Source organism: Sylvia atricapilla, chromosome 11 (assembly GCF_009819655.1).
Source record: "Sylvia atricapilla isolate bSylAtr1 chromosome 11, bSylAtr1.pri, whole genome shotgun sequence".
Lineage (NCBI taxonomy): Eukaryota > Metazoa > Chordata > Aves > Passeriformes > Sylviidae > Sylvia > Sylvia atricapilla.
Window position 1 is genome coordinate 11,096,906 of NC_089150.1, and position 12,306 is coordinate 11,109,211.

The window sequence follows — 12,306 nt, forward strand, 5'->3', positions numbered from 1 at the left end:
GAAACCAGGCTTGGTTTGGGGCAACAAGGCTCCTCCAGGACCAAGGAGACATGTGAGGGAGACATAATTCCTCTCCCTGTGTTCAGCTGCCCATCCCTGGGGCTCACCATGTTTGTGCTGTTCTCTCTTCAGTCACAAACACAAAAATCTTTGGGCTGCTGCCGGAACAAGTCCCCAGGAACCTTGCCTTAGCCTGCTCCTGTTACTTACAGAAGTTTCTGCCACAGACTTGCTTTCCCAAAATTTCCTATCTCATCAGACATTAACCTCAGATGATCTCTACCCAGGGCAAACAGAGAAGCTCAGGCTGGAAAGCAGCAGGTAGAATATGCAGGTAGAAGGCAGAATCAATGGCTTAAAGAGAAAAACTACAATCGCACTCCAAGCTGTCACAAAAAAACCCCCCACCAGCCAATGACTTAAATTGATCTAATGTAGGAAGTCATCCTGACTAATCCTAATTTTATAGAGTCTAATGGCCATCACTTAGCTGTGATCACACTTTATGCCGTGTGTGAAAGGGACACAGGTGGAGCCACGGTGGATGTGAAGGCAAGTGAGAGATTATTGCTTTACAGCTGTTGAAAACGAGGCAGGAAAGGAGGGTGGAGAGGAATAAACCCACCTTGATTGAGCAAGGCACTTCCTTAACATCACAAACTGCATGAACGGACCCTGAGCAACTGCAGAGATCTCCACTCTGTATTGGTTTTGAAAGATTACCCTCCCTGTAATCTGCCTTTTAGGATCTAAATGGGCCATGACGAAAGACCTCTGATTAAGCACTTCTTTTGCTTTGTTACACTTCTAGGTGAAATTGGTGCTCCTGAAAATAAAATAACTGAATAAAAATGAAAAGAGAGAGGACTGATTGCTGCCTCACAGTGCTGGAGGTTCTTCACTGTCTGGTCCAAAGTTGTTGGAATTTTAATCATAACTCATTCTAGGTCAAATGCAACATTTTACTCAACCAGAAATAAATAATTTAATTTTAGGTTTTAAGAAGCTTATTGTAGCTCTATAAAACATTCATATTTTAAAAAATACTTTGGTTATTTTTTTCTACTTTGAAAAAAACCTTTTTAAGTATTTTAAAACAGAACCCATTCACCAAAACAGACAAAGCAGCAAAATTATTTGGCTAACCCATGCCTGCATTTCAATAAAATTATTATGAGCTAGTCCGTCCAGCTTTACTATCAAAGGAAAGTAAGCTTCTCATTTAAGTTTCTTTTTCCAGTGGGATTTTACAGGGCTTAGAAGAGACTTTTTTTCTATTTTTCTTTTAAAATTACCCAAGAATTAGCTTTATAAGGACCATGGTGGCTGTGGGGGAACAAGCAAACTTCACTAACTAAAACCAAAACCAACAAACACAGCAACATTTCCCCAATGCTTTCCCTGTGCTTGGGGAAAGGAAAGATAAAACTGAGCACCACGGTGCACAGGGAGCCCATCTCCTCTCCCTTCAGCAATCCAAGTGCTCTTTCTTTGTTCAGCGGTGAGGACAAGCTGCCCCAGCCCTTACAGTTTGTGCTGACCCACAGCCATTAGCAAACCAGGGCACACACACTGCGCCAGCTCAAAGCTCTGATTTTTTGCTTTCCCTTAGGAGAAGTGAAACGCTGCATTACACAAATGTAGTACAAGCAAGTGGCATCTCTGCTGAGCAGAGTGGATGATGCTTGCAGGACACATGCATGGCTGGAAGGTTAAGTCCTGAAGTGATGAAGTGAGGAAAGTGAGGAAAGGGGAAGGGAACTCCTCTTCCCTCTGTGATGGCCATTGTGCTCTGGTAGGGAGGAGAGGCATATTTTTCTCATGGAATCTAAACTGCACACAAAATAGGGTGCTAGAGGGTGGAAGATAACACATCTGAACATCTCTCAGAATTCTGCTCTCAGGGAGGCATGTTGGCAGTGGAGGGGAAGGAGCAGAGGGAGTTCAGTCCCAGAAGCCACATCTGCAGTGCCAGGCACAAACACTTGAGTCAGTAAGGGGGTAAAGGTCCCCATGGCTTGCCAAGATAAAACTTTCAGCTTGGTAAGCTAGGCAATGCCTGTCACATACAGCAGAATGAGTCAGTCTTTCTAACTTCCCTCTGAAAAACTGATTCCATAACTCCCAGGTCACCAAACAGAAGAAACCTGGATTGCAGAGCATTGCTGGTACAGCTGAGGTAAATCCTCTTTAGAGGTCTTTCACTGCCTGGGAGAGTTGGTTCTCCTTCCTCTCAGAGAGAATTTTTCACAAGCCCTGGATCCGTTAGCAGTCCAAACATACATCTGTTTTTTATGGGTCCACCCAGTTCTCATCCAGGGAGCTGAACAGAAATTTTGGTTAATAAAGAGTTCAACGTCTGGATTAGCTGTTTGTTCCAACTGGTTCCTGAATTAAACCACCAGACTGGTAAGTCAGAAGCATCTCTGAGCAACAGGCCAAGCCCCTGTGCCTGTAAATCTGATGGGCTGAATTCTGCTCTTGTTTGCCCTCCTGCACACACACCTGAAAAGGTCAGGGAAATCACTTCATCCTGACAACTCTGGAGTAGGAGGCAAAAGCAGAGGAATATCTGAAAGCCCCCTGTGTTTTCTGAGTTTATACACTGCTGTTCCAAGGGAGAAAAGAAATGAATTTCCTCTCAGCCCCAGAGACCTGAAGATTCAACAATGTCCATACAGATGTCAGAACAACTCTGTCCTTCATCCCTCCTTGAAATCTCAAACACCTGCTACAATATTCCTTAAAATGAAAGGGGAAGTTGTGTTCCAGATGTTTTACTTTGCAACTGAATGATTTTTTTTTTGTCCCTTCAGCATCCATCCCCATGCTTTTTTTTAGCAATTCTGTTGCCTAATTTGCAAGAGCAAATTGCATGAGAGCACAGTCTTTTGCACAGTCTTTTGCCTTTCACCTCTGCCCCATTACTCATTAGGCGTACAACTTTCAAAGTAAATATTCCAGGGACAAAAGTAGGAGGTAGCTGAAGATTTCCCTTTTGGGGGGCAGGCTCTGCAGATAATTCTTGAATGGGGGAGATTAATAAAGCAGTAGAATACCTGAAGTTTTAGTGGTTCAGCTCCTTTCCTATCAACTCTTGAAAAAACAGTGAAAGAGAGCCATGATTTTCCCAGAGAAGAAGGCAATTAGATGAAGCAGGATGCTTGTGTGTTTGATAAACTCTTCCTTCAAACCCTCAGTGGTTGTTCCAAAATGTGCATAGGAGCTTGGTGTGCAACCAAAAAGAAGCCTCTCCAAGGCTTCCCATCAGAATAGGTGAGAAGTAAGGTGGAAAGTAAGAACAAGGAATTGAGTTGTCCAAATTGAGCCTGCAGAGCCACAGGCCATGTGCTGCCCCCTCCAAGGTGTCCAAGTCCTGCTTCCCTGGGATGCTGTACCAGGAAGCTTCAGCTGTGACCAGAGCCCTGAGCTGAAGCATCACAGCCCCTGGATCCTGCCTCCACTGCAGTAAACGTTTGGCAGGGGGTGACTCTTCACTCCTGCCAATGCACAAGTATCTTCAACCACACCTCTGGGGAGAAAGGAAATTGTCAGCCAAGCAAATTGCTTTTTGGATTGCTTTTTGTCCCCTTCTGAGAGCTTAACTTTAGGAGCTATTGTGGGAAGGGGTGACATGATCAGGTGAAAACCCCACATCCCAGAGGTTGCTCCAGGGGCACAATATATATTAATAAACTAATTCCTTGCAGCTAAGGCAGAAGCACAGAGCAGCCGCTGCTTCTTCCGAAGACTATAGATTTTTGATGAAGCAGTGTGGAGAAAAAGACCTATTTCATACCTAAATAATAAAAATAATAAAGGGAAACAAATAAATAAATAAGTAAATTCTGCTTGATAAATGCATTATTAGCCATAGTAGGAGCAATTACAAGAAGAATGGGAAGTGACAGCTGCAGGTCCCAGATAGCCAGAGCACAAAAGGGGAATTTTAGACAAATGTCCTTCAGATAATGGATTTGTTTCTCATCTAGTTTGGGGAGAGAGGCGGGAGGTATGGGAAGCATTAACAGGCTGTGCTTCACATGGGGAGCAGAGATGCTGCAGGAATAATTTAGCTCTTTTATTTCCTCCATGGTGCATCTGACTTCATATTTGTTTAAAGCAATGTGAGTTTCTCTGTCCTCACCTTCCTGCTCAGAGTTATTCCCATAAAGAGAAAGAGAAGAGGGTCCTGGGATTACCTTCCCTACAAGCATGTCTGTTGCAGGACTGGAAGCTCAGATTAATAAGAGAGCGAGGTCACCTCTGGGAATGGGATCACTGGCTCTGGGAGTGTCCATGCTCTGGGAGTGTCCGGGGGGACTACGGAAACTTGATGGCAGCAGCCCAGCAGAAACCATCCAGAGACTGCTCTTAGGAGGCCTCTTCCTCCAGATACCTCAGGGATTTGCAGAAGTAAGATCTGCCCAGGGTATCTCATTCACCAGGCTCTTGGCTTTGCCTGATCAGCCTCCCCAGTACAGCAAATTCTCCCTCCCCTCACCATAGGCCAAGTCCATTGCCCAGAGCAATGCATTTCAACACAGCAGCCCTGCAGCTCTGGTGGCCCAAACCAGCATCTCTTCCACTGTGATGTCTTCTACATTTGTGAGCCCTGTGTCACTCTACCTCAAGTCTGTGTACCCCCTCTGCTGACTGATGCTTGGCTGGGACATGGAGGAGAAGCAGCTTGGTGGAGCCATAGAGGATCATTCTGCTCAGACCCTGTGCCAAATATCCAAGGTAAAGTTGCTGGGATCTTGCTATAAAATCTTGCCTCAATCCTTTTCCAAATAAGGATGAACAGTGAAAAAAGTGAAGTAAATTCCTCCATTTTTTTTTCTACTGACCAGTTCTGTCCATGCCCCTAAGACTGGCATTTGGAGCCATACCTGTTGCTCTTTTTATATGGAGCACACACCTTTCACTGCTTTAACCCACAGCACTTTTTCAGCCACACAGTAATGGAAGCTTTCAGCCTTTTCAGCAGCAAGGAAAGGCATAGGTGATGGAAGGTGGAGGGAGAATGACTCCCCTGGATAGCCTGAGTTCCATAATAACAGTGTGAGAACCAGTTGCAATTTTCTGGGGATGATGACACTGAGGTCAGACAAGCTGCTTTATAATTTACATCCAGGAAAATGTAACCAGACATGACCAGACAATGAAGGATCACTCTTTCAGTTATTATGAACAAAGAACATGCAGCAGGAAATCATAGAGGCCTCACTACGAGACCCCCTTTGCCTTCAGCTTAGCTCCATCTCAGCATAATTGCACTCCCTGCTTTGCATTAGTATTTTCTTCTGCCTCTCCCATGTCCTCTTCTCACCGTGTGTCATTCAGAGCCATTAGCAAAGATTGCACAACCCTACTAGGGATCCCCTGAAGGCATATATAAACTTTCCTCACAAAATATGATCAGTCCAGCCTGAGGCAACACCCAGGAGGGAAGATTTCAGCCTCAGTGGTTACAATTTGGAAAGGTGCAACAGAAAGTGGCATCTAATAATAGGAAATGTGAAGCAGCCCTAATAGAAAGCCCATTACAGGCCTGTGCTCTGCATATAATGTCTCTGAGTTAATTGCTCATCAGTTTGGTACATAAACAAAGACTGATGCTGTGACTGCGCAAGTGGCAGGGCTCATTCCACCATGAGCTTCTTGCTGCTAAAGAAAGACTCTCCCTTGTGTGCTGTCCCCTGCCTGCCCAGAATTATCTGGGAGAGCAGCTCCCCACAAAACCGGGGGGCCCTCCTGGATCTAAGGAGATGAGGGTCTGAGACCCTGGGGGTCTGTCACGCTGCACTCTCTCCTGTCAATAGATGTGTCGAGTTGGAGCAGGATTACTGCAGTATCTGCTCATCTCAAATGCAATCCCTTCTCCAGCCCCAGGAAGGCTTACTGGCAGATCTTTGGTAATTGCAGCTCATGGCTGGTGTTTTGAAACTCTGCCAGTTTTGCTCTTTTGTAAAAGCAGGCACCTACAGGCACTGGGACAGCAGCACTGGCACTGGTGATGCAGAGTTATTAGAGCAAAGTCTGAGGCTGGGAACAGGGAGCATCCTGTAGTTAGGATATGCCCAGAGGACTGCAGTCAAACCCAGCAGTGTCTCTGCTGAGGTGTAGGAATATGCATGCATGGGTCTGCAGCTGGAGGTCTGAAGGAATCAGAGGGAAGAGAATTTGCCAGGTGGGATGGGTGAGGGTTGGAGGACAGTAAAACAGAATTGTGAGGGGGTTACAGAAACAACAGATTAACCACAGAAAGACTTGGCAATTCTCCTCTTACAGGGATCTAGATTCATCTCACATGAAGACAGGTAGGACAAGTTCATCCTACCCAATGCTCTGAAGGTCACCTGGAAATACATTGGCACAGACAGCTGAGTACTCAGACCACATTTATGGACCACTGGAAAGAGGAGAGGAACCCTGTACATGACATCATGATTTGTTTTGTTGGATTTTGTTTCTCCATCCCTTTTGCCATTCCTGTGTGCCAGGACTCTGCTTACTGCTCTTGAAATGCTACTACAGTTCCTGCTCTGGCTCCTCGCTGCCATCATTCTCCTCTGAGCCTAAAAAGGGAAGGGGAGAGAAGGAGAGGCAGTATTATTGTTTTGTGAGATGAATAGTGGCTCTGTGGTCCTTCACATCCAGGAGAGGTCAGTCCACGCCACCAAATGAAGCATTACTTCTTAAACATCCCCTACTCTCTCAGGAGTGGTTGCCCCTGTGGTGGCAGCTGAAAGTCCTTCATGGTTGTGACCACAGATGGAAATGAGATCACTTCTCTCCCAGGCAACGCAAAATTTAATCTATTCCCACTCCTGTGCACAAACAATAGGAGAGGGCAACTCAGTCCCAGGGCTCCCTGCACACTTGCAGGAACAAAGGTATGAAGGAGAGAGTGTTGCAGGGAGATGCCCAGTGACCAGAATTAATCCCTACACCACCTGCAAAGTTATCAGTCTCTGGATCTGGATCCAGAGATCCAAACCATTTTATCCATGATCCATGGGTACCCTTGGATACCATGGTATCTCACCAATATATCATGGTATTTCAAGAGCTATATTCTCTTTACCCACAATGACATACTCTTGCTGTGCTGAGTATAAAAACAACCTGGGAGCCCAGAAAGGCTGTCTCCATCATATGGAAGATTGCACAGCCATCCTAGGCAGGACAAACATCTCTTCTGCAGCAGTTTCTGCTTTGTCCCTGGGGCTGCCCAGAATGTTTCTGTTGGTTAGAAGGTTTACACACACACCTAAGTATGTGTGCATGGACTGAAGTGGGCGTAAGCAGGAACTCCATGTTCACTACTCAGTAAGTCCAGCATCTCACAACTAATCTGTTGGGTCTTTAAGTCTGCACCAAGCCTGTGGCCACCACATGGCATTGAAGACTGAATCTGCATGACTCGCTAAGGATTGCATTGGCATCCCTGTCTGCCCCTGCTGGGCCAGAGCTCCTTGGCACTTGGCTTGCGAGACTTTCTAAGTAGACTTAAGGGCTATCTATGAGAAAAACTAAGAATCTGGTATTCCTGACTGTATGAACAATTGGTCTCACCTGGAACCATACAGCAGGAGGTGTAACAAAGTGTTGGTGTTTGGCAGCAAATAGGTCTAGACAGATCACTAGGCTGTTTCTAAATGGCAGAGAATGAATGGCCAGAGATGGAAATTGTCTGTTCTTGAGAGCGCAGTTTGTAATAGTCTCACTGCCCAGGAGGATACTGTAAGTTATCCCATGGCAAAAGATATTCTAATTTGTCTTCAGCTCAGCCTACAAGTCTGTAATCAGTGCTGCTAATCTTTAATAAAAGGGGTTCAGAGGAGCCTTTGTTTTTAATGACATGGTGGGTGATAGCTCTTTCTTGTTATAAGCCCCTCTCAGAAAGCATCTGATGGGGAAAATGTCTCCCTTGACAGTTTGCTTAAATTTTCATTTGCCAAAACACTGAATAAACTTCTTGTTTGTCTAATGGAACTAGAAGGAATTGTGACACTTTTATTGTTTGTTTACTTCCTCACTGGGGCACGAGCTAAATTGAAGATGTCATCCCACAGCAATGAGAATCAAGCTTCTTAATTTAACTGACTGGTTTGCAAACAAGGGTCTCCAAAGCTCTGCTGAGCCACACAGACTTTACAGTGACCACGGGCTGAAACACATCAGTGAACTACAAACAGGAGAAGCAATGCAATGGGGAGGTAATCCCAGAAAAGCTGCTTCTTTTACAGGTTATCTCACAGAGGCACTGGTCAGATGGGGTTTCTGTAAAACCATGAAGAGAAAGAGAGAAAATTTTTCTACAAATCCTACATAATTAGCAGCTGCTGTTAGATTAATGCTAGCTCTAATTCTGAATGGATGGAGGGGGGTCTGCATCACTTGCCTGAATTCTCTCTATTATTCACTCTTTTTATGCCCTTAAAATCAGGAGTAGAATTACTCTCATTTTACACCGCACTAAGCGAGGAGAGAAGGCAGCAGTTGAGATGCAGACAGAGGAGCAGTCCCCCACGGATCGGTGAGATTTTCAGACAGATCAAATGTTGAGCTTCAGGTAATTGGCAGAGATCCTTTAATGTCTGAGTTTAACACTCACCTACTAGAAGAGAACGCAATTAGGCAATGAGATTTGGAAGAGTCTGAAGTGCCAGGTATAATAATTCAGCTGTAGTGAGCTGTTCAGAGGAAAGCTAAAGGCTGAGAGCTGTCAATTACACCAGAGGTGAATTAATACAACCAAATTCATGCACTGAAGCATCTTATTGTTACTATGATCACATTTTATTATGAAGCAGTTTGGGTGAGGTTATTTTTTTAATTTATTTATCTATGTAAATTTTGTACAGAGGCAAATAAGTTATGAGTTGGGAATTGTATTAATTTCACTGCTTGGAAATATTTTAATAGACAATTAGGTTGTTTGATAGTTGATGCTTTTTTTCTCTCTTCCTTCTTTTCATTAGAAAATTTGTCTTTTTTACAAGAAACACCACAGGCTAGCAAACCATAACCCCTTCTTGTTTTCATCCCCCACAAAATTTACTGTTTTCCCCCAAAATTCAGTCTCCTTATCACACATTTCCTTGCCTTCTCTGTGTGCATTTTAGGGGCTTACCAGTGCAGACAGAAGCCAATTTTACTGTCTGGAGGGAAGTTTCCCCATCCTCCCCAAGACAAAATACTGTGTTTCACTCATAAAGCAAGTACAAAGGGGCTCAGCAATCAGAATCCACAACCAAGGAAAACCATCATAGAATCATAGAATGGTTAGGCTTGGAAGGGCCTTCAAACATTATTTAGTTTCGACTCCCTCTCCATAATCAGGATCACCTTCCACTAGATCAGGTGGCTCAGGGCCCCACCCAGCCTGGCCTTGAACACTTCCAGGGGTGGAGAATCATAATTGTGCCACATCCAGCAAATAGTGTCACATTTAGAGGGCAAGATTGCACTGCATCCTTCCAGCCTGCCATCAGCAGCACTTCTTTTCACAGACCAGGCAGGCTGGAGGGGAACCACAATGTTCAGGGAAGATGCTCAGTTGCCTTCTAGTTCTAGGTCATGAAGTATCAGCCAGTCAAAAGTCACTGGTGCGTGGTGAACATTTGGGATTGGTAGGAAGCTGTCTCTTTACAGGACATGGCACAGAGGACACCAGTGATGCCAGGGACACAGATTGGACACAGCACAGGAGAGGAGCAGGAGGCCAATGCTGCTTTATTGCAGTGAACAATGTTCCTGGTGTCTCTAGCCAGCACCTTGTAATTGCACAGACATGATCTTCTGGGAAGAAGAAAAGAAAAAGCAGAGTTGGGGGAAGAATAAATAAATTCTGTGATCTCTCTTGTTTTCTTACAAAACTATGTGAGATAGAAACAACAGTGTTTGAAAGCCCTGAGATGATGCTGGGAGTTTGGGCCATCCCATTCAAAGAAACAGGGATATCTGAATATTTGCCATATTACATTCTAGATATCTCAGGCAGTTTAGAGAAGTGAATTAGTTTTTCACCTTGAGAGGAGAGTGGTCCAGGACTGTCCTTATCCACACATGTGGGACAGGTGATGTGAGCTTTGTGGTCTGTGGTGGAGCAGGAGTCTGCAGCTGCCAGCTACAGCCCCTGCTCTGGCAGGTCACTCAGTCCCTGGGCTGTCTGCCTTTTCATGATCTGCTCTAAATGGGAAGAGCCTTTAAGTGCCTCAAAGTGAGGGAAAAGACCACTTCATTGCCTTAGCTGCAGATATATCAGCACAGCCTCAACAACTCGAGATGCTGGAAGCTCAGAAAGTTAGAGGAATCCTACAGTAACATTTTTCTTTGCCTTAATTACCGAAATAGACAAATGGGAAATTGGCCCATCATGAAGATAAATAGCAATAAAAAAATGCAGTTGAGAAAAGTGTTCCTGCTAAATTATAATTAACCACCCACCAGCAGCTACCTGACAGAGGTGAGAGGGGAGGCTGCGAGCAGCCCGTCTCATTGGCCGTCAGCTCTCCTGCAGTGCTCCTCGTTACTGCACCTCTGGGGCACTTAACGCACCATTCTGCTTTCAGTGCAATTATAAAAGGCCACTTACATTTGCCACCCTCCCTTCTTTGTCTCCCCACCCCAAGATCTCTAATAGTCTAAATTATCAGCAAATTGCCTATTTGATAAGGGCAAGCCATTTTGCATTGAGAGCTGAACTATTTCCCACTTCTGGGGGATAATATTAGGCAAATAACAAGCATCATTCTTTTGACATGTACAATTATTTGGCAAGTGTATGTTTGAATAGCCTGCTCCTTTGTGTGACAGAGTCCGTTCCCCATTAGCATACTTGACAGATGAATATGCTTGGTCCTTGTGGAAAAACCTGGCAGTAACCATGGTGATTGGGAGACAATGTTTTGAGTGAGAGATGTATTATCAATTTCAACTGGAAGTGGGAAAAAAAAAAGAAGTGTACCGCTAACGAGCTGATCTGCAATACAGGAGATATACATTGTTCCCAGGTAATTAAACCAATCTTGGTACTACTTTTAAACCCACATAAATTAGAGTCAGAGGTGTCTACCTGTTTTGCTGGTTCCCGATGGAGGTTTTTCTCCTTGAGTTTTAATTAACTTTCAGTTTGAAGGAACTGAAGTATGGTTTTCTACATCCTCCGAAGTTTTGGGGACCCCAGGACAAAGCGGATAACAAGGATGCACCTTGTCCCTGGGTGTGTCGGGGAGGAGGCGAGTACCCAGCCTTAGCAGCCCCCACCACCTTTTGGTTTAGTCTGGCTGTACTTGGAGCTGTGCTTTCAGAGCTGTGGAAGGAGATGTGGAGGGAGATGTTGCCTTCATGTCACCCGTCAGAGCAAGTAGCTCAGCAGGGGCTGTAGAGACCTTTCCTCATCTTGCTGAATCCAAGCCAAAATGCAGAGACTGGTTCCCACCTCGTGGATCTGATTTCATGTCAGTGTAGCTGATATTTGTACTGGGTCCCAGGTCCTCCTGGGCACACAGAATTCCCAGTAGAAGCTCTAGGGAGGTAGGCAGGTGAACTTGAGGTTACTTAGTGCATCCCAAGATCAGCTCTGGATACAGCACAAGACCATCACAGGGAGGAGATGTATCCTTATGCCTACATTTGATCCAAGTGGCTGTTCTTCTGCCTCTCCCCCTTGGGAAAGAGACCAAATAATCCATGCATAGCAATGCTTTGCATTGAATCTTGTCCATTGAAATCTTTACAGATAAAAAGCATCTCCATTTTGTCTTGGTAGTTACTTTACATCAGCTTTGCTGGGAACAGACTGACAAAACACCAAGGCAAGGAGGATCAGGACGAGCTTTTCCTTCATGTTATGTTAATAATAAAACCAGCAAACTGAAAGAATTACCTAGTGCCTCTCCAAAGTCCCTAAATCGCTGTCATACATAACCCCACTTTGCAGAAAAAAAAAGGCAAATTATAGCAACAAGGTTATTATTAGCAGTTTGATTAGGAACATATTCTCTACAGTCCTTCATTAGAAGGAATGTCCCTGCCTTTTTAGACACAAATTTGCCACCATTTCCCACACACCTGGTGCTCTCTCCTTTTTATTACTGTAAAATATTGACTTTGAAAATGCTGAGTCAGGTCCCTGAAGTCAGAGAAGGCAATTTTTACTGGAGTAATGAAGCCCTCTGCCTTTTAGGACTTCTTTTTGCCTTTTCCTTATTACTGAGTCTGTTTTAGGCAAATGTTCGATTTTATTTTCCCCCCCACCCCCAGCTTCTGTCCCCATTACTCTCCCTGTTTCGG